Source organism: Sturnira hondurensis, unplaced genomic scaffold, assembly GCF_014824575.4.
Source record: "Sturnira hondurensis isolate 20B ecotype Veracruz unplaced genomic scaffold, ASM1482457v3 Scaffold0021765, whole genome shotgun sequence".
NCBI classification, from domain to species: Eukaryota; Metazoa; Chordata; class Mammalia; order Chiroptera; family Phyllostomidae; genus Sturnira; species Sturnira hondurensis.
The window spans coordinates 1,363,187-1,382,458 of record NW_028094396.1 but is presented as its reverse complement, the minus strand read 5'-3'; the positions used below and the strand labels follow the sequence as shown (position 1 = coordinate 1,382,458).

Here is a 19,272-nt window from a genome sequence, read left to right as displayed (position 1 = left end):
TTTAATTATATTCATATTAGAAGTAATATTTATACTTTCCTCTTATCTTTGAGTTTTAATAACCTTTTAACATGTTTTTGTTCACAAAAAATGACACTAGAAAAGTCAAATAAGCTCATTTTGAATGTGTATTCGTGTAATTTTTGTAGGGTTCTCTTATTACAGTAGAATAATTTCTGTGTTATGGAAATCAGATAAATTTTCTCTGTTTATTTACATAGTAACTCATCATAGATAACATTTAATTTCAAATTTTGCATTCATTGATATTAGATTTCAAAGCTTTGTGGGGTTTTTTTGAACTTCCAGAACATTGCTGGGAGTAACATAAAGTTATTTTAACTTGGGAATGACCTCTCTTGTGGTTCTGTGTTAGACATTTATTAGGAGGCAGAGGATCTGGTTGAAGTCTTTGACTTGACACTTAGGTGTTGTGTAACCTTGGGCACTTAACCCATTGAATCCTGGTTTCATCATCTGTGGAACTGGGACAAACAGGGACAGCCTCCAGGTGGTTGTAAGGATCAAATGAAATGTGACATGAGAACGCGCTTTGTAGACCATAAAGTACTGTGTCAGGCTGTGCTTACATCATCTTTGAAGAGGTCATTTGAAAGGTCGCCTAAATGATCTTGATCATCACAGCACAAATATTTTATGGTTGTTTACACTGTTAATGTGTATGGATGGAAAATTTATGGACAAGTAAAGCAGCTTTGCCTTGAGTTTAGTGGCTTACTAATTTTAAAAACTAGTTTCTATTAATAAATTGTGGGAAGGATTACATTGTTGACATCCCCATTGTGCTGGGTTTGATTTGGGAAGTGGCTTCCCTCAATGAGTGATTTAGACTTAAAGGTCAGTTCTATCTCTGTAGTGATTGATAGTCTAAGGAGCTTATAGAAATGCTTACTGTTACGTTTTCAGATGTGGGTGGCAAGTTGGTTTCTTAGTTAATGAATGTTTACTGGTTAGGTAATTTGCAAAGGTCAAGAGCATGTGAAAATTTCAGTTGGTGGCTTGATTTTATTCGCTTTGGTCAGTTATTTTTTAAGAATCTGATTACCCCTTTATAGGATTTTTCTTTTCAACAAAGTGGATTAATTGCAGTAATTGCAAACTTTAGAAGATATTGGTTTGATTACTGGTGAGAGTAGAAATGGAAAATGGTTTGGAAAGATCTGTCTGTGGTTAATTTCTGGGGTGGTTTGTTTGAATTTTTGGGCTGTCATTCTTCCTTAGTCATGAAAAATACAGGGTGGGGCAAAAGATTTACAGTTGTGAGTATACGAAACAGTTTATTTTTGTATTGTATTATTATTTGTTAATTATTGTATTATTTTTCCTTATGGAAAACTGCAAACCTACATTTGCCCCAGTTTATGTACCGTGAGACCATTATTCAGATAGAGTTCTTAAAAGAACACATATGTCTGTACTTTATTATTATATAGAAATTCTAACCCTATTCATAGAAATCTCATGCCTAGAACAAGTGTTTTACTTTTACAAAAGTAAAAAATTAATGTAAAATTAGAACTTGACTAATTATTACATGATGATCTAGTTAAAAGATGTTAAAGGCCTTTTAGCTACAGCATTTTTTGTTTCAGATTCTTATGCCATGTGTGCTATTATTTATTCTTTCTTTGCTTTGGGTTTCTTTTTTTTCCTTTTTGATTACATTTAAAGAACAGAGATAGCCTTTTTATTTGACAGTGCTTATGGAAGTATATAAGGTAAAAATTGTAAGCATCCACATTTTAATGCAACTCTAAAAACGAGGCTTTACAAAAGATAATCTTAACCAAGAACTATGTTCTTTATCAATGAATGGCTTTTCTAGATTGGGCATATTGAATATTTGGAAGTGGTATTAAGGTACATGATGCAATGTAATTATAAAACAGTTAAATTTTGGATAGATTCTTAAGTATATCTTATTAATTTGCTATTATAGTTTTCCCAGTATTTTGTCCCCTTTATTCCCCTCAGCTCTGCATGCCCCAACCCTCCAGCATCACCCCCTCTTACATATCCGTGGATTGTGTATATAAGTTCTTTGGCTTCTCCATTTTATACACTGTCCTTAACTTCCCCCTGTCATGCTTCTTATTCCCTGTACTTTCCCCCCCAGTCTCCCCCTCCTCCTCCCCCTCTTCAGTGATAACCCTCTATATGATCTCCATTTCTGTGATTTTTGTTACCATTCTGGTTGTTTCCTCAGTTTGTGTTTGTTTTTATTTTTTAGGTTCAGTTGTTGATAATTGTGAGTTTGTTGTCATTTTACTCTTCGTAGTTTTTTATCTTCTTTTTGTTACAAAAGTCCCTTTAACATTTCATATACTAAGGTCTTGGTAATGATGAACTCCTTGAACTTGACCTTATCTGGGAAGCACTTTATCTACCCTTCTGTTTTAAGTGAAAGTTTTGCTGGGTAGAGTAATCGTGAATGTAGGTCCTTGCCTTTGATGACTGAATACTTCTTTCCAGCCCCTTCTTGCCTATAAGGTCCCTTTTGAGAAATCAGCTGATAGTCTAATGGAACTATTTTGTAGATAACTCTCTTCTTTCCTCTTGATACTTTTAATATTCTTTCTCTTTAATCTTGGGTAACTTAATTATGGTATTTCTTGGTTGGTGTGTTTCTTCTTGGATCCAAATTATTTGAGACGCTCTGAGCTTCCTGGACTTGGGAGTCTAGTTCCTTTTCCAGATTGGGGAAATTTTGCTTCATTATTTGTTCAAATAAGTTTTCAGTTTCTTGCTCTTCCTCTTTCCTTCTGGATGTTGGAACATTTAGAGTTGTCCTGGAGGTTCCTCAGCGTCTCCTCATTTTTTTGAATTCTTATTTCTTCATTCTGTTCCAGTTGGATGCTTATTTCTTTTGTTCCAAATTGTTGATTTGAGTCCTAGTTTCCTTCCCTTCACTGTTGGTTCCCTGTATATTTTCCTTCATTTCACGTTGTCTAGCCTTTATTTCCTTCCTTCATTTTTTGACTTCATTCATTTCTGTGAGCATACTGATTACCAGCGTTTTGAACTCTGCATCTGATAGGTTGCCTGTCTGCTCACTGCATAGTTCTTTCTGGAGTTTTGATCTGTTCTTTCATTTGGGCCATATTTCTTTGTCTCCACACGCCCGTTACATAGTAAGGGGCGGAGCCTTGTGTATTTGCCAGGGTGGGGCAATCCTCTTCATTGTGTTGTGGCACTGTATGTTGGGAAGGAGTCAGAGGGAACAATGCAGCCTGCTAGCTTGCTCAGCTCTTGCCCCATTTTCTGCTACTTCTCTCACTTCCCACAAGTGGATTGTGCTCCTTCAGCTGTTGATTCCTAGGTGGGTGGGCTTATGTACCTTCCAGGACCCCGTGGGCCTTTCCAAAGGACCCTCTTGTGAGACTGGGAATGTCTCCTGCCGCCACATCGCCCACAGGTTTTTATAGCCAGAGTTTGTTGAGGCTGTTTTCCCGAGCTAGAACCCTGGAGTGTGCGGTTTGTCTCCCTCCCCAGTTCTTCCTCTGGGTTTATCTGAACGTGAGTGTGGGACTGGCAGCTGCCGCTCCTCGCCACACCCCTTCTCCGCCCCTCTTCCTCTCTGTGCCTCCTGCCCCTCTGGGTGAATGTTTCTTCTGCAACTATTTGGTTGTCGGACGTCCATGAAGTTTGATCTTCTGGCAGTTCCGTTGTTTTTGCTTTTACATTGGTTGTTATCCTTCTTTTGGTTGTGCTAGGAAGCAAAGCATTTCTGCCTACACCTCCATCTTAAATCTTTCTTATATTAAATTTTATTTGCCTTAGAAATTAATATTCTTGATGATTTTTGTGGGGATTTCTTTTATTAACACTTTTCTTATTGGGGTTTTGATAGACTAATTCATAAAGCCTCATCTTTCACATTCTTTTCTAGGCACAGGTGACAGTTGAAATGATTTGGTAGACTGAAAGTATACCCTGCAAACAAAGTAAAGATACAGTTTGAAAATTATCTGTCAGGTAGAAGTTATCCTAGAACCAAATTATGAAGCATGTGGAATAACTGAAAGAAACTAAAGAAACTCTTCCTACTTATTGTAAAGCGCTTGTAATTTTTGTAGCTTTTCTATCAGAGTACTTCTGAAATTTTTTACTAGCATTCTTTTATAACAAAGACCGGAAGTTTAGTTAGGTTGGATTAAACCATTCTTTAGATTGCTAAGAATTATTGTTTTCTGTTTGGTAACAGTGTTCTGTAAAATTTACAGTAGACTTTTCAGTAGGTTGATTGTCTTTACTTTCAAGACCTTCAAGTTTTTTTTAGGGACATTATCAGGCTGAAGGGTAATGTTGCCAGAACCCCACAAGACCGGTTTTAATACCAGGTTCCACTGTTTTGTTAGGTTAATGCAGCTTCTCTGGACACCTTAGTGTCATCTGTGATTCCATAATTGAGAGATGGCATTGTCTGGTGCTTTAGCTTGGTTTCCTGGATGGATTTCAGCTTTATTTAATCATTTAACAATATTAAGTATCTCCCGTTTGCAAGACACTGTTTTGGGCCCGTGAGATAGATGTATCTGTGAATCAAACAAAAATTTCTGCTCTTGCGGAGCTTACAGTTGAGGGCAGTAAAAAATATAAATATCGTAAATAAGTAGGTTATATAATATGTTGAGAGGTGGGAAGTACTATACAAAATGTATAATGGATCAGAGGGGATTAGGTGAGTGTATGTAGAGATAGGTTACAATTTTAAATGTCACGGCAGGAAAAAGCCTCATTAACAAGACGATAATTGAGTGGAGGCTTGGAGTAGGTAGGAGACTTTTAGTTCTGAGTATCCCTGGGGGAAGTGTTTCAGGCCTAGGAATAGGCCACGCAGGAGGCCCCGCGGGTGGTAGCATGCTAGACGGTCTGTGGAGATCAGGTCTGGTCAGCGAGGCTCAGGCAGAGTGAGCTAGAATTGGGGGTGTCCAACCTGCCGCCCACGAGCCGCGTGTGGCTCAGGATGGCTGTGACACAGAATCGTAAATTTACTTAAAACATTATGAAATTTTGTGTGTGTGTGATTATGAGTTATAGTGTATTTAATGTGTGGTCCAAGGCAAGTTGTCTTTTTTCAGTGTGGCCCAGAGACACCAAAAGGTTGGACGCTCTTGGAAGATGAGGTCTGAAAGCTGACAGGATGCTGGTGATGGTGGTGCTGGGAGCAGGGATGGTACAGTAGATTATATACCATTATAAAGACTTGTGTTCTGCCAATTGTTAGTGTTATAATCTTTGGTAAGTTCTTTAACCTTTCAGTTTTCTCCTCTGTAAAATGTGAATAATAATAGCACCAATCTGATAGGTTTGTTGTTTGGTTTAAGTGAGTTAATACACACAAAGTCTTAGGAACACTACTAAGCAAAGTCCAGAGCATTTTTAAATGTGGAATCAGCATTAAAAGTCCCTTCTTCCTTTTCTTTTGGAAAGGTGGTGAAGGGAGAATTAACTCCTCTCTGTTTTGATTTTTCTACGATAAATTACTTAAACTTCAGTTACAGCACTTAGCATTTATATTGTCACAAACATTTGTTGTTTGCGTACTTTCTTTGCTAAATTATGAACTCCTTTGGGTAGAAACCATGGTATTTTGTGCATGTCTTAAAAATCTTACTTACGTAGTGTGTTTGTTGTACATATATATCAAGTGATCAAAAACATTGACTCAATGACAAAAATGTTGGCTTAAATAATAAATCAGACCACCCGCTGGCAAGTTTATTGGAATATTACCTGTCAAATCAAAATGAAGAAAAATTTTTTAAGATTGTTTTATATCTTTAGAGAGAAAGGAAGATAGGAAGAACAAGAGGGAGAGAAACACTGATGTAAGAGAGAAACATCCATTGGTTTTGCCTCTTGCATGTGTTTGAAGCAGGCACCAGGCCCGCAATCCAGGCCTTCCTGACTGGGAATCAAACCAGAGGCCTTTTGCTTTGCAGGACCCCACCCAACCAACTGAGCCTCTGTGGCCAGGGCCAAAATGCAGTCATTTTAATTTGGGTAAGGACAATAGTGAATGGTCCCTGTAAAATACTTCATTACTTTTCTTTCTGTACCATAGTTATTGTTGGTATTGGTGGAAAACTGCCTTAATTATTAAGTAAGTGTGAAGGTTCATACCATGTAAAATGGAGTCCATATTTATACTGTAGTATGGATCTATTAGCGTCTGTATTGACTAAAAATAAACATCTTGATTGATAGCATAAATATAAAATTTCTACTTTAAAGTACGTTTTTAGTCTTTATTTGACTGTTTATATGTATACAAATGGTTATAGCTAGGGAATATTTAGTCAGTAAAATCTTGAATCAGAAGAATTGCTAAGCGAGAATTTTTACTAACTTCTGACGTGGGAGCATGGCAGGAAAAGGCGCTTCATCTCTTTCATTTGGTCCTGCAGGCTTTAGTTTCTAGCGTGGTAGGTTCTTCTTCCCGTTCTCGGTGAAGAGGAGTGGGAGAAGAACGAGACGGGTAGGGCCCAGAAGGGGAAGTGAAATTGGCAGATACTGCTGAGTGAGTTCAAGTTCCAGGGGGAGACTGTGCGGTGAGTTAGGGGATCGCGGGTTTCCAGAGTGAGGAAGGGTTGTGGAGGCAAAGATGTTTGAAAATTTCTGATAGTAGATTTAGACTTCGAGGTTATATTATTTTGTACATGTTCATGTGGGAGAGCGGCACATTTATTTTTCCTTCTTCACTATTTTATTTTTTGTTTCTCTTTTAACATGCCTAGTGTAGATATGGTCTTCGATATATGACAGCCTTCATTTATGCATTTTAAATAAAAAATTAACATTTCAAAAACATTTGACTCAGTCTGTGGATATTACTGTGTTATGAGATGACTTATGTAATATGATTGTGGACTAGTTATAGCCAGTCAACTTTAAAAAAACTCAGAATGTAATACTAAAATGTATAATTAGAAGACATTTTTATTTCCTGCATGCAGCGTTTGCCATGCTTATTCTGTCAACTTTATTTCTGTAGCTATGTTAGAAATTCTAAAAGTTGAATACAGTAAAGACCATTAGAATAGTGAGTAGCAGTGTAGTGCAGGTACTGTTTTGGATTACCTGTTCTTAATGTCTGCTACAGTAACATAACATCCCCTGCAATGATGGACCACATTTACAACCTTAGTCCCATAAGGTTATAATAGAACTGAAAAATTCTTATCACCTAGTGACAGTGGAGCTGAAAAATTCCTATGGCCTAGTGATTCCCTAGCCCTCCGAAGGATCTGTTGGTCCTGAATTCCTAGCATAACATACTGCACAAAGACTTAACCAGTTGTCCACAGTAGTCAGTACAGTGCCATGCTGCTGTACAGGTTGGTAGCATAAGTGCTGGAGGGGAACAGTGGGTTGCTCTCAAAGTATGTCTGTTTGGCGTAGGATTATTTTAGGCTGGTTAATTTTAAGAAATTGAAGACATGAGAAAAGTTCTGAAAATGAAGTAGAAGTTATACTTTGTAAAAGATACTTACATTTGTAAGGGAAATTTCCATTTGTAAGATTTCTCCTTCAAGTTCTTAGGTGGAGGGGGAGGGATGATCTTATCTTTAGACACTTACAAATTTCAGAAGACCACACTCCATAACAACCTTACCCTTGTTTACTGACTGACTCCTTCCCAGCCACATCTTTTGTCTTCAGTAAAGATGGTATTTAAAGTGGCGGCTTCAGCCATTTTGGGAGTCATCGGTTTTCCTGGGTCTCTCCCATTTATACAGGAGGTATAAATGCTATTAAACTTTTGTTTTTCCCCTGTTAATCTGTCTTTCATTACAGGGATGTCTCAGCCAAGAACCCAGAAGGGTAGAGGGGAAATTATTTTTCCTCCCCTACAGAGCAGTAGACTGTTCTATGCAGCCTAGGTGCACAGTAGGTTGTACCCTCTGGGTTTGTGTAGTGCACACTGTGGTGTTTGCACAGTGGTGAAATAGCCAAATGACACGTCTCTTAGACTGCATCCCTGTGGTTAAGTGGCACGTAACGTTAATACATTTAATGGCCTTTATTTTTTGATTCTATCACTATAGAAATCTATTTTTTAAAGTTTTACATAATTGAGAAAAATGGCATATATGCTCTTTTGAATGGGAACAGAACTTTGAGGCAGGCGATTAAGAACTTAGTAGAAATATGTTATTTTAAAATAAATTTCTTTTGTAATTAGTGTAGCAACAAAACTACTGATCTGCTCTGGACTAGAAAATGCTGAATTATCAGAAGGCTGTAGTGTTTGTAATCCCTGGATAAAATTATGTGACACAACTTTGAAATAATATACTTGGTTATTTTGTACAGATTTAAAGTTTCCTTAATTTTTCTGCTTTTGTAGCTGCATTGAAATGCAAAATATTTATTGAGCCCTAAGAAATGTGTTAGGGCCCCTTCATAAAATACTTGATTATTTCCAAATAAAAAATTACATCTGGCTTATTGTTTGTTTATAATAAAATGTCAGCTTTTGATCTCAATTATCCATTTACTGTGCCAGGAAAAAGTGGCCAGTCACAGACACAGCGCGTCCAGTGCCGATGCAGCATTCATGTAGGGTGTTTGTTTTCTGTTTAAAAGTGCAGATCATTTTGGCATTATTAAATACCTTTGCTTTAAAAATTTTCAATACTTCGTATTTTTTTTTTATTTTTAGAAATGACATTCTTAATATAGTTAGACTTTTGAGCTGAGGGAAATGTTACTGTGGGATTTCATTATGAAATAGTACTATTGGAGTAATGGAGAGTATTAGTGTAAGATTTTAATGAAGCACATTTTATGCTGTTTCCTATTTTAAGATGTTTAAGATAATTTTAGATTTATTGCCCTGATTTTAAAGAAATCTTAATTCTCAGAAGTTAAATTTGAAAAGTCCAGTTAGTGTCAGGGTCATTTCTTTGCGATATCATTTAGCACTGAGTGTTATTTGCTATTAATTTGATTTAATTCAACGTATCTGCCATGGAAAAAATTTTGTTAGACTTAGCATGTTTAGGTGTAAAACTATTGGACCTGACTTTGAGGACATGTGTAATCCTGATTCTTTTGGGGATAACCCGTATTTTTACCCTTTTGTAGGACAGAGGGAGGAATCAACAGCTTGGAAATTCAGCCAAGTGATCTGGCGGGATGGGCATTTGCCTGACATATTTCATAAAGGTAATCCAGTACTGTTTGAGTCTTTGTTACCTGTGTTTGAGGCCCATATGCCTGCACATAAACACACCTGGAACAATGGCACTTACTAGGCAATCCCTTTTCCTTTTATCCCCAATTGTATATAGCTTGAATATTACATACACATGGTGTACCACTATATGTAGATATGGCACCTGTGCATCGAAGTGAATTAATGCTGTTAGTTTTATAAGATGAAGATCATTATCTTTTCTCACTTTAGTAGATTACTTTCATGTTTCTTTTTAGGCCCCATTTCCCTTATTTTAGGAACACAGATGATCCTCTCCTTTCTCCTCAGAGTAGTCTATGTTGATGCATATATTGGATCTGTGCTTTACCTTTAAAAGTGAAAGAAAATTAAATGCTTAACAGTTTTCAGGGTATTTACATACTTATCAGTGGCACACATTCTCATGTCTCAAAATTTTATTTGAGAATTATTTTAAAATGAGAATATGAAAAATACTGCCGTTTTAGTGGCCATATTTTCAGGTCCCCCCCCATTTTCTTGTCATGTAATTGTCATATTCAGCATTTGTCCTTCCTTAACAAGGGCTTATTATAAGAGGAATACACACTGATGCAGTAGAGAATGTTCTAAGGTTAAAGAAAAAGAGGCTTTCCTCATTCCAGTTCACTGCAAACATTTGTGTGTGTGTGTCCTTTTAGATGTTTCGTATATGTATGCAGGCATTTATATCTCTACCTGTATTTACATATTCTTTACACAGATGAGATCATTCCACACATATTGTTCAACAGCACGTCTTTTCTGTTGTGACTAACTCCTGTGTCTTTGCATATTATTCCGTATTTCATTCTCTGTAGTGTTCCAGTAATTGGATGTACCATAATTATTTTAACTGGTCACCCTTTTATAGATAGTTAGGTTTTTAGTTTTTTCTGTAGTAAATGCTAGTATAGTGAATGTTCTTGGATATGTCTTTGTACATATTTTAAAATATATTTACAGTATGAATTTTTAAGGGAAATATTATTGGTCCAAAGAATATCTACATTTAATAATTTGATGGATGAATTGCCTAACTACAAAGATTGCCCCGGTATCAGTAGTTTCGGAAAATGGGACTGCACTTTGACAGTACTACTTTGGGTCAAACTTTTTAATATTTGTCAGATTTTGTTGTATTCCATTTTAAATTATGGTTATGAGTGAGTGAGAGCACTTTTCCCAGTATTATTGGCCATGTGTATATTTTTCAGTGATCTTTTTGGTCACGTGCTGAGCTCCTGGTCATTTGTCAGGCAGGTTATTTCCACTGAGATTTTGCTTATCTTTTGATTTTGTTTTTTGCCTTACGGAAGTTTTAATTTTTTAATGCTCGAATTTAATGATCTTTTTCTTCATAGCAGGTGATGGGAAGATTTCTGTGTAGAATTGAAAAGGTCTTCACCGTTTGGTGATCCCTCCACTTTATAAAATCTCTAAGTCAAATGAATCATGGCTTTGTCACAGTTTGACAAACTAGTTTCTTTCTTAGTAACACATAAAATAGTTGTGTATGTTGAGATTGGTAGTTTTAGATTCAGTGAACTATATGCTACTTGAATAAAAGTTACGCAGATTTTCTATTACTTTTTATGGTTTAAATTGTTTAAAATCATGTTATGTGGAAAATATGTGGTATAACCAATGGATGTAGACATCCAGCTTTACTTTTTTCCAGATGACTAACCAGTGTCCTCTTCTGGTTACTGAATGATGTGTTTTAAAAAAAAAATTCTCACCTGAAGACATGCTTATTGATTTTAGAGAGAGGGGAGGGGAGGGAGAAATAGGGAAGGAGAAAAACATCAATAGGAGAGGAACATCGATTGGTTGCCTTTTGTAGGCACCGTGACTGGGAATGAACCCACAACATAGGCATGTGCCCTAAACAGGAATTGAACCTACAACCTTCTGGTTTCTGTGATGATACCTAACCAACTGAGCCACACCAGCCAGGGCGAATGATGTATTTCTTTTCTGTGTATTTGAAAAGCCGCATTTATCATATACTAAATTTCCATGTTAATGGCGGGGGGGGAGGGGAGTCTGTTTCTGAAATTAGTCCTGTTCATTTCATCTGCCCGCCTGTTTTTGTATTGATAGTATGAAAAGAATTCACTAAAGGAAGTGCTTATAAAAATAATTTGCATAATTATTTTTTTGTACAAATAATAGACATCGGGACTAATAATGGAAGAAAAGGTATACATTCACAGTAACAAAAAGATAAAAATGCCTGGGAGCAATCTGCTTGAAAAATTTGAAGCTCTGCTGAGGGAATAAGAAAAGAAAATTTGAGCCCTGGTTGGTGTGGCTCAGTGGATTGAGCGTGGGCCTGTGAAGGAAAGGATCGTGGTTCGATTCCCAGCCTGGGTTGCAGGCCAGTTCCCAGTGGGGGACACATGAGAGGCAACCACACATTGATGTTTCTCTCCCACTCTTTCTCCTTCCTGTCCCCGCTCTCTAAAAATAAATAAATAAATTATTTTAAAAAAAAAAGAAAATTTGAATCAGTTCAAATTTTTGATGGAAAGATACGATATTAAGCTGTCATTTCACTCCAGAAATAGAATCGATTTCTGTTTAATTGATCTAATATCTTGTGACCTTGCTGAGTTTGTTTCTTGGGACTGTGCTGAACTTGTTTATTAGTTCTTATAGCATTTTTTGTGGATTCATTGGGAAGTTTCTACGTGCAGAGTCATTAGAGAATTAAGACATTTTTTTTCTTCCTTTCTAATCTAGATGCCTTAATTAATGAATGCCTGCTTACTTTTACTAGCTTGAACCTTCCCTGTTGAATAGAAGTGGTGAAAATGGGCATCATGATTTTTACAAGAAAAACTTTGTGTTTAACCATTAAGCATGATGTTACTTGTCGGTATTTTGTGGATGCCTTTTATCAGGTTGTGGAAGTTCTCTTCTAGGATTAAGATTGATGAGTTGTTTTTTTTTTTTATCATGAATGGGTATTAAGTTTTGTCAAGTGCTTTTTTCTGTCTATTGAGGTAACCGTGTAGTTTTTGTCTGTTCTTGTCTTAATATGGTATATTACATTAGTTGATTTTTTGTAAGTTAAACCAATTTTTCATTCATGGGGCAAATCTACTTGGTTATGCTATATGGGCTCTTTTACACGTTACTGGATTTAGTTTGCCAGTATTTTGTAAGCATTTTTTGTATCTTTGTTTATGGGAGACATTGGTGTGTAGTTTTTGTGTGAAGTCTTTGACTCTGGTATCAGTTAGGGTAGGTAACTTGGGCTTTGTAGACTGAGCTGCAAAATGTACCCACTTCCTCTCTTTTGTGAAGGATTGATACTTTTCCTTAAATATTTGAGGGAATTCATCAGCGAAGCCATTTGGGCTTGGTCTTTTTTTTTCCCCTCTCTTTTTTTGGGGGGGATAGGATTTTTAAGTATTAATTCAGTTTGTTTATTTGTCATAGTTGTTTTTTTTGTCTCCAGTCAGTTTTGATACTGTATCTTTTTAGAAACTTCTCTGTTTCATAAAAGCTATCTCATTTGTTAACATAAATTTACTTATAATATTCCTTCCCTTTTAATTCTTTTAAAATTATTTTTATTGACGTACAATTGACATGTAACATGTTTGTTTCAGGTTCTTAGAATAATTTGGGGAGGAGGGGTCAGACTAATGTCCCTTCTCTTATTCCTGATTTTAGTAATTTGTGTTTCTTTTTCTCTTTGACTTTGATCAGTTCACCTAAAAAAGTTTTTAAGAGGGGAGGGGAGAGAGAAAGGGAGAGAAACAATGATTAGTTGCCTCTGGTATGTGTTCCCACCAGGAACCAAACCCACAACCCAGGCACATGCCCCTACCAGGACTAGAACTAGTGACTCTGCTTTGTGGGACGGCGCCCAGTTGAGCCACACTGGTCAGGGCTGATTTTTTTTTTAAAGAGCCTAGTTTTTCTCTAACTTTCTGTTTTGTAGTTTATTACTTTTTGCTGTGATCTTTATTATTTCCTTTCATTGGCATGTTTTGGGGTTTAGTTTGCTCCTTTTCTGTTTGGTTAAGGTGGAAACTTATATTACTGATTTGAGACATTTTAAAATATATATACTTAAAGTTATAAATTCCCATAGATTTTGATACTTTTTGTTTTTATTCAGTTAAAAATATTCCATTTCTCTTTTAATTTCTTCTTTGACCCATATATTATTTAGAAGTATAAAGTTTAATTTCCAAACACTTGAGGATTTTCTAGTTTCTAATTTAAGTGATAGCTAATTTAATTCTGTTGTGGTTGGAGGACATAGTTTATATGACTTCAGATCATTTACCTCTGTCTTGGAGAATGTTTCATGTGCCTGAAAACAATATACTTTTATTTGCTGGAGTTTTCTGTGTGTGCCAGATAAGTCTAGTTGGTTGATAATACCATTCGAGTTTCCTGTATTGCTAATTTTCTGTTTAGTTACTATCAGTTATTTAGAGTGAAATCCCCCACTATGATTATTTGTTTGTTTTTTAATACGTTTCAGTGATGTTAGCTATTGCCTCATTATTTGGGGGCTCTATGGGTGCATATACAGTTACAGTTATTATGGTATCTTCCTGACTCTTTACTATTATGAAATATTTTTCTTTGTCTCCAGTAGTATTTGTCTTACAGTCTATTTTGTTAAATATTTTCTCAAAGATTTTATTTATTTATTTTTAGAGAGAGGGGAAGGTGGGGAGAAAGAGGGAGGAAAATATCGATTGGTTGCCTCTTGTACTTGCTCTGACTGGGACTGAACTGCAACCGAGGCAATCGAACCTGTAGCCTTTCACTTTGTGGGATGATACCCAGTGGAGCCGCACTGGTCAGGGCTATTTCGTTTAATATTAATACAACTATTCCAGCTCTCTTATGGTTACTGTTTTCACACTATATCCTTCCCTGCCCCATACCTCCCATCTTTTTCTTTCAGTCTTGAATGTAAAATGGGTCTTGTTGAAAGTATATAATTGAATCTTTTTTTTTTTTTTTTTTTTGGTCCATTCTGACAGACTCCTGCCTTTCCACTGGGCTGTTTAGACCATTCCCATTCAATTACAGACATGGTTGGGTTTACATTTGCCATTTGTTTTTTTACGGTTTTTGTTCCTCTGTGCCTCCTTTTGTGTTAAATATTTTTTAGTGTGCTATATTAGTGACTCCATTTTTGTTTACTGAATATAGTTGAAGGTATTTCTTTGTGGTTGCTATAGGGTTTACAATGTGCATTCTATCACTATGCTTAATATTAACACTAACTCAGTATCACTAAAATATAGGAACTTTGCTCGAGTATAGCTCTTTTTTTTCCTTTCACTGCCGTGCCACCGTTACATATATTGCATCTATAAATGCTGTAAACCCAGCAACACAATGATATTATCTTTGTATAGTCTATGTCTTCTAAAGATGTTAAGAGAAGAAATGAGAAAAATATAGTCATGTGTCACTTAATGATGGGTATACCTAATAGAAATGTGTTGTTACACAATTATATTGTTGTACTCACCTTATAGAGAGCACTTACACAAACCTTGATGGTGTAGACTGCTTGCTACACAACTAGACTGTATGATACAGCTTATTGCTTCTAGACTACAGACCTATACAGTATGTTATGTACTGAATACAGTAGATACTGTGAATGCATTGTGGTGCGTTACAATGGCTAAGACCTCAGTATATGGAATTTTTCACCTCCATATAATCTTAAGGGACCACTGTCATATACATGGTCTGTCACAGACCCAAATGTTATTTGGGACGCATGACTGTATTTTAACTCACATATTTACCATTTCTGGTGGGGTTTTTTCTTCCTGTATATTTGAGTCTGGTGTCTTTTCCTTTCAGCTCATACACTTCCTTCAATATTTCTTATTAGGCAGGTCTGTTAGCAAAAAATTCTCTCAGCCTTAGTTTATCTGAGACCATATGATGCCTTTATTTTTGAAGGATAATTTTGCTGCCTTGCTGGTTGACAGCTTTTTCTCCTGGCACTTTGACTATGTGATGCCACTGTCTTCTGGCCTTCATTGTTTGTGATGGAAAGTTAGCTCTTAATTGTGTTGATGGTTCCTTGCACATGCTGAGTGATTTGTCTTTTTATGCTTGCCAGATTTTTCTTGAATTTGTTTTCACCAGTTAGCTTATGATGTGTTTTGGTGTGGTCTCTTGTATTTATTGTACTTTAAATTCATTGAACTTCCAAGACCTGTAGATTTGATTTCTTAAAAAAAATTAAATTTGGGATGTTTTGGTTGGTATGTTATTTAAAACATTTTTTTCCTGCCCTTTCCTCTCCTTCTGGGACTCCAGAAATGTTGGTAAGTTGGTCTGTGAGGCTCTGTTCAATTTTCTTCAGTCTTTTTTCTCTGTTCTTCAAATTGGATAATTTCTATTCACGTGTCTGTCTTTAAGGTCATTGATGTTTTTCTGCCATTTTTACTTGTAACATACCTATAGTAAGTGTTTTGAAATCTCAGCTTAAACCAACATCTGCAGAAACAGCTTCCAATGACTGCTGTTTTCATTAATATGCGTCACGTTTTCCTTTTTAAAAAAATACGTCTTATAATATATTGTTGAAAACTGGGCATTTTATATAATTTATTGTAGCAATTCTAGGTTGTGACTCTTTTCCCGACGAGGTTATCATTACTGTTGTCATTCTACTACTGTTTATATGATACTATCCTATTGAAAGAAAATAAGTTTAATTTTAGAAGTTTTTCTGAAAAAATTGACATGCACAAATATTCAGGAAAATTTTGAATTAGAAGGGTGCTGAGGATGAATAGCTTTATCACAATTGCAAGTTTTTAAAAATAAGGATAAAATGTTGGAATGTTTTTAGAAACTGAATTAATATACTTTCTGAAATTCAAAGATGTAATTATTACTGGTTTGTTCTAGGTGAAAAAGACTGTTCTTGCTTTTTCACCATTGTAAAAGTTGATACAAAATCGTAGGAGTTTTCATATATTATTTAGTCTCCAAGCTTCCTGTGAAGGAGTATATATGAATTATTCTTGATGGATAGAAATCTAGTGTTTTTAAAGACCTCTGTGGTAGGAAATTTCATAAAGTCTTTAGTTTTTTATTAAGCTCAGAAATGCTATCAGGAAGTTTTCTTCTTGTGTGTATGTGTATTATGTCTTTTTTTAAAGATGTAGTATATAGTCTCCCTATGATTACTTTCATCTTTTTGTCAGCTTTTCCTGTGAAAGATGAGCTTGCTGATTATGTTTCTGAAACTAGGTATTTAATATAATTTTTACAAGTGTAATCTTTTCTATTGTGATTACACATGCATTCTGTACATGACTCGTTCTATTTGTTATTTGTAAGGCTTGCTATCAGGTTTGCTTCTTTCTTTATTTCATAGATGTTACAGAGCAGACATGAATAGTGTTATGAAGTGGTTTCTTAATCTTTGTTTTCTCTCTTCTAACCTTTTAGGTCTGTAACTCTCTGAATATCCTTCCACGTCCGATATCTCTGAATCTGTAAACTCCAGATATAGGCAAATTATTCTTTTTTTTAAGATTTTATTTATTTATTTTTAGAGAAGGGAAGGGAGGGAGAAAGAGAGGGAGAGAAACATCATTGTGTGGTTGCCTCTGGAGTGCCCCCCATCAGGGACCTGGCCCACAACCCAGACATGTGCCCTGAGGGGGAATTGAATTGGTGACTCTTTGGTTCGCAGTCTGGCACTCAGTCCACTGAGGCACACCGGCCAGGGCTAGGCAAATGATCCTTTATAAGGCCAGGGTTATATCACAATTACTACTTACCATCATACCATCCTAGTTTCAGACTTTAAAAACAAGTCATTGCACTGGTCATTCAAGCATAGCTTGGTATTTACAAAGAGTGATCACTTTATTATTGGTACCAGTTTCTCCATATTGTTTTTGTACATTATTTTTTCCTCCATTACTAATATGTCTTGTTCATTGTGATTTTTTTTGTAGGAACTGGATGGCATAAATGACTAAGGTGATATTGAGATTAAGGGTCACTGAAGCCTATAAAAGGTAGAAACTCAATCATGATTTCTTTTCCAACTCTACAGCATTCCCTTCCTTGAAGTCTTCATTTTTACCGTAGTCTCAGGTAACTTCAATATTTGTTTTTCATAATCATGAATAAGTAAAATTTTCAAATATGAAACCAGTTTTTTGATGCTAGAACTTCATATTAAATTTGTATAATAGTTTCTTTATGTTTTGGTATTTACATTTCACAGAAATTCGGGATTGAATTTTTCGCTTTGAGATAACAGTGTGAAGAGAAAAATCAACAAATAAATTACTGTATATTGCTGTATGTAATACACTCCTATGTATAATACATACCCACATTTTTGTGTGGATAATGCATGGGATTACTATACCCATTATTTTACCCATGGCATGTAATCATTATACCCATGTATAATGTGCATCCTTATTTTTCTCTCAGAAATTTGGGCCCAAAAAGTATGCATTATACATGGCAGAAATGGTATTTTAGATTCTAAGTTTAGTTCTGAAAAGAAAAATGTGTGAAGCTTATGTAATTTTAACTGAAATTTGAGTAGGAAGATGGTTTTTTTTTCCACTCACCTGTCATCATCACATATATGAGGTCTGTCCAGAAGGTATCCAGCCATGCAATATGAAAAATAGAGGCATTTACTGAAGAAGATATAAGATACAAGAAACATTGTACACAGGACAGTGATGCCTAGTCCCTGTCAAAGTAGGTACTTTGGGACCTCACACAGATCTCCTAGTCACCATCAGCTGCCCTGTCATATTTGCCTGGATCTCACTGATGGTTTGAAATCTTTTCCCTTTCAAGGTGATTTTAATTTTGAGAAAAGCCAGAAGTTGCAGGGTGACATTTCTGGGCTATAAGGGGGCTGAATCACCTGGGTGATTTGATATTTAGCCAAAAATCTCTGCACAAGACATGATGCATAAGCAGGTGGGTTGTCATGATGAAGCTGCCAATCACCATACCTGCAGCCTTCTAAATCATCTGAATAGTTTCCACAGATGAATAATCAAGCTTAATGCAAAATTTGATGCAGATTTGTTGCTCTACTTGCTCAGCCATTTTGAAAGCAATGGCCACACATTACACATGCTCACTCAATAGCGTCTATTGCTCCCACTGATTAGTACAGTAAAGTCATCCTTGTTCAGGCACGTGCATTCCAGTCTCCTCTCCTTGGATGCCAGGTTACACTGATGTTGCGCAAACTGCTCTTGTTACATTAATAATGGCTGGACTTTGGACATACCTCATTATACCTACATTAAATTTTCTAGGATTTCTAAGGAAACTTTTTTCATATGTGGGAACATTAGACCTATTAATCAAATTTAATGGTGGTTGGTATATAATTTTTCAAATGTGAAAAGGCATACTATTACTGTGTATTTGTACATATTGTTGTTTGCTTACACTGTCATCAAAAAGCAGTATATGCAATAGACAGATCAATAATCACTTATATTAGGTATACTATTTAAAATATAGACTTATCTACTATGACAGAGGCTTCTTTGTCTTGCTCTGCTATTCTTAATATGTTGCTTCTGTCTTGTGATCCAAGATGGTTACCATTATGTCTGCCAACAGGAAGGAAGAAAAGAGAAGATTATTTTCATTTCCTTTAAAGAGAATTATGTACATGATTTCTACTCATTCCCTTGGGGTATGAGTAATAATGAGTCATACATAGAGGTAATCATGTGTCTCATTTGAGAATAGTTTTGGGGCGGGGCAGAGCTGAGCTTACTGTCTGTCATGTTTAGGCTTTGTGTCAGATTTTCTATTGTCTACTTTGGACTAACATTAAAATACAATTTTTATTATCTAAGACATATTAATTCTTGGCCTGGAATAATACTTAAGAAATTGTGCTTATTCAAATTCTTAGACAATCTTGTTTGTGACTAGTTATGCCCCTTTGACTAGATACTAGCTAGTCTTGACATCAAAAGGTGGAGTAAGGTATTAAAGTTAAAATTAATTTGAGAATTCCT

General features: G+C 35.8%; 1 protein-coding gene across 4 annotated transcripts in view; it reads left to right on the top strand.

Annotated features, from left to right (window-relative positions):
• The window catches only part of ZNF148 (zinc finger protein 148), a 128,332-nt gene that overhangs the window by 30,843 nt on the left and 78,217 nt on the right, over window positions 1-19,272 (top strand). For 2 of the 4 annotated variants that reach the window (XM_037033701.1, XM_037033702.1), the window contains 2 exons: window positions 9,115-9,195; window positions 17,209-17,350. The gene's annotated coding sequence lies outside the window, so the exon portion shown is untranslated. The remainder of the gene's footprint in view (window positions 1-9,114; window positions 9,196-17,208; window positions 17,351-19,272) is intronic. The other 2 variants (XM_037033703.1, XM_037033704.1) reach the window with 2 other exon arrangements.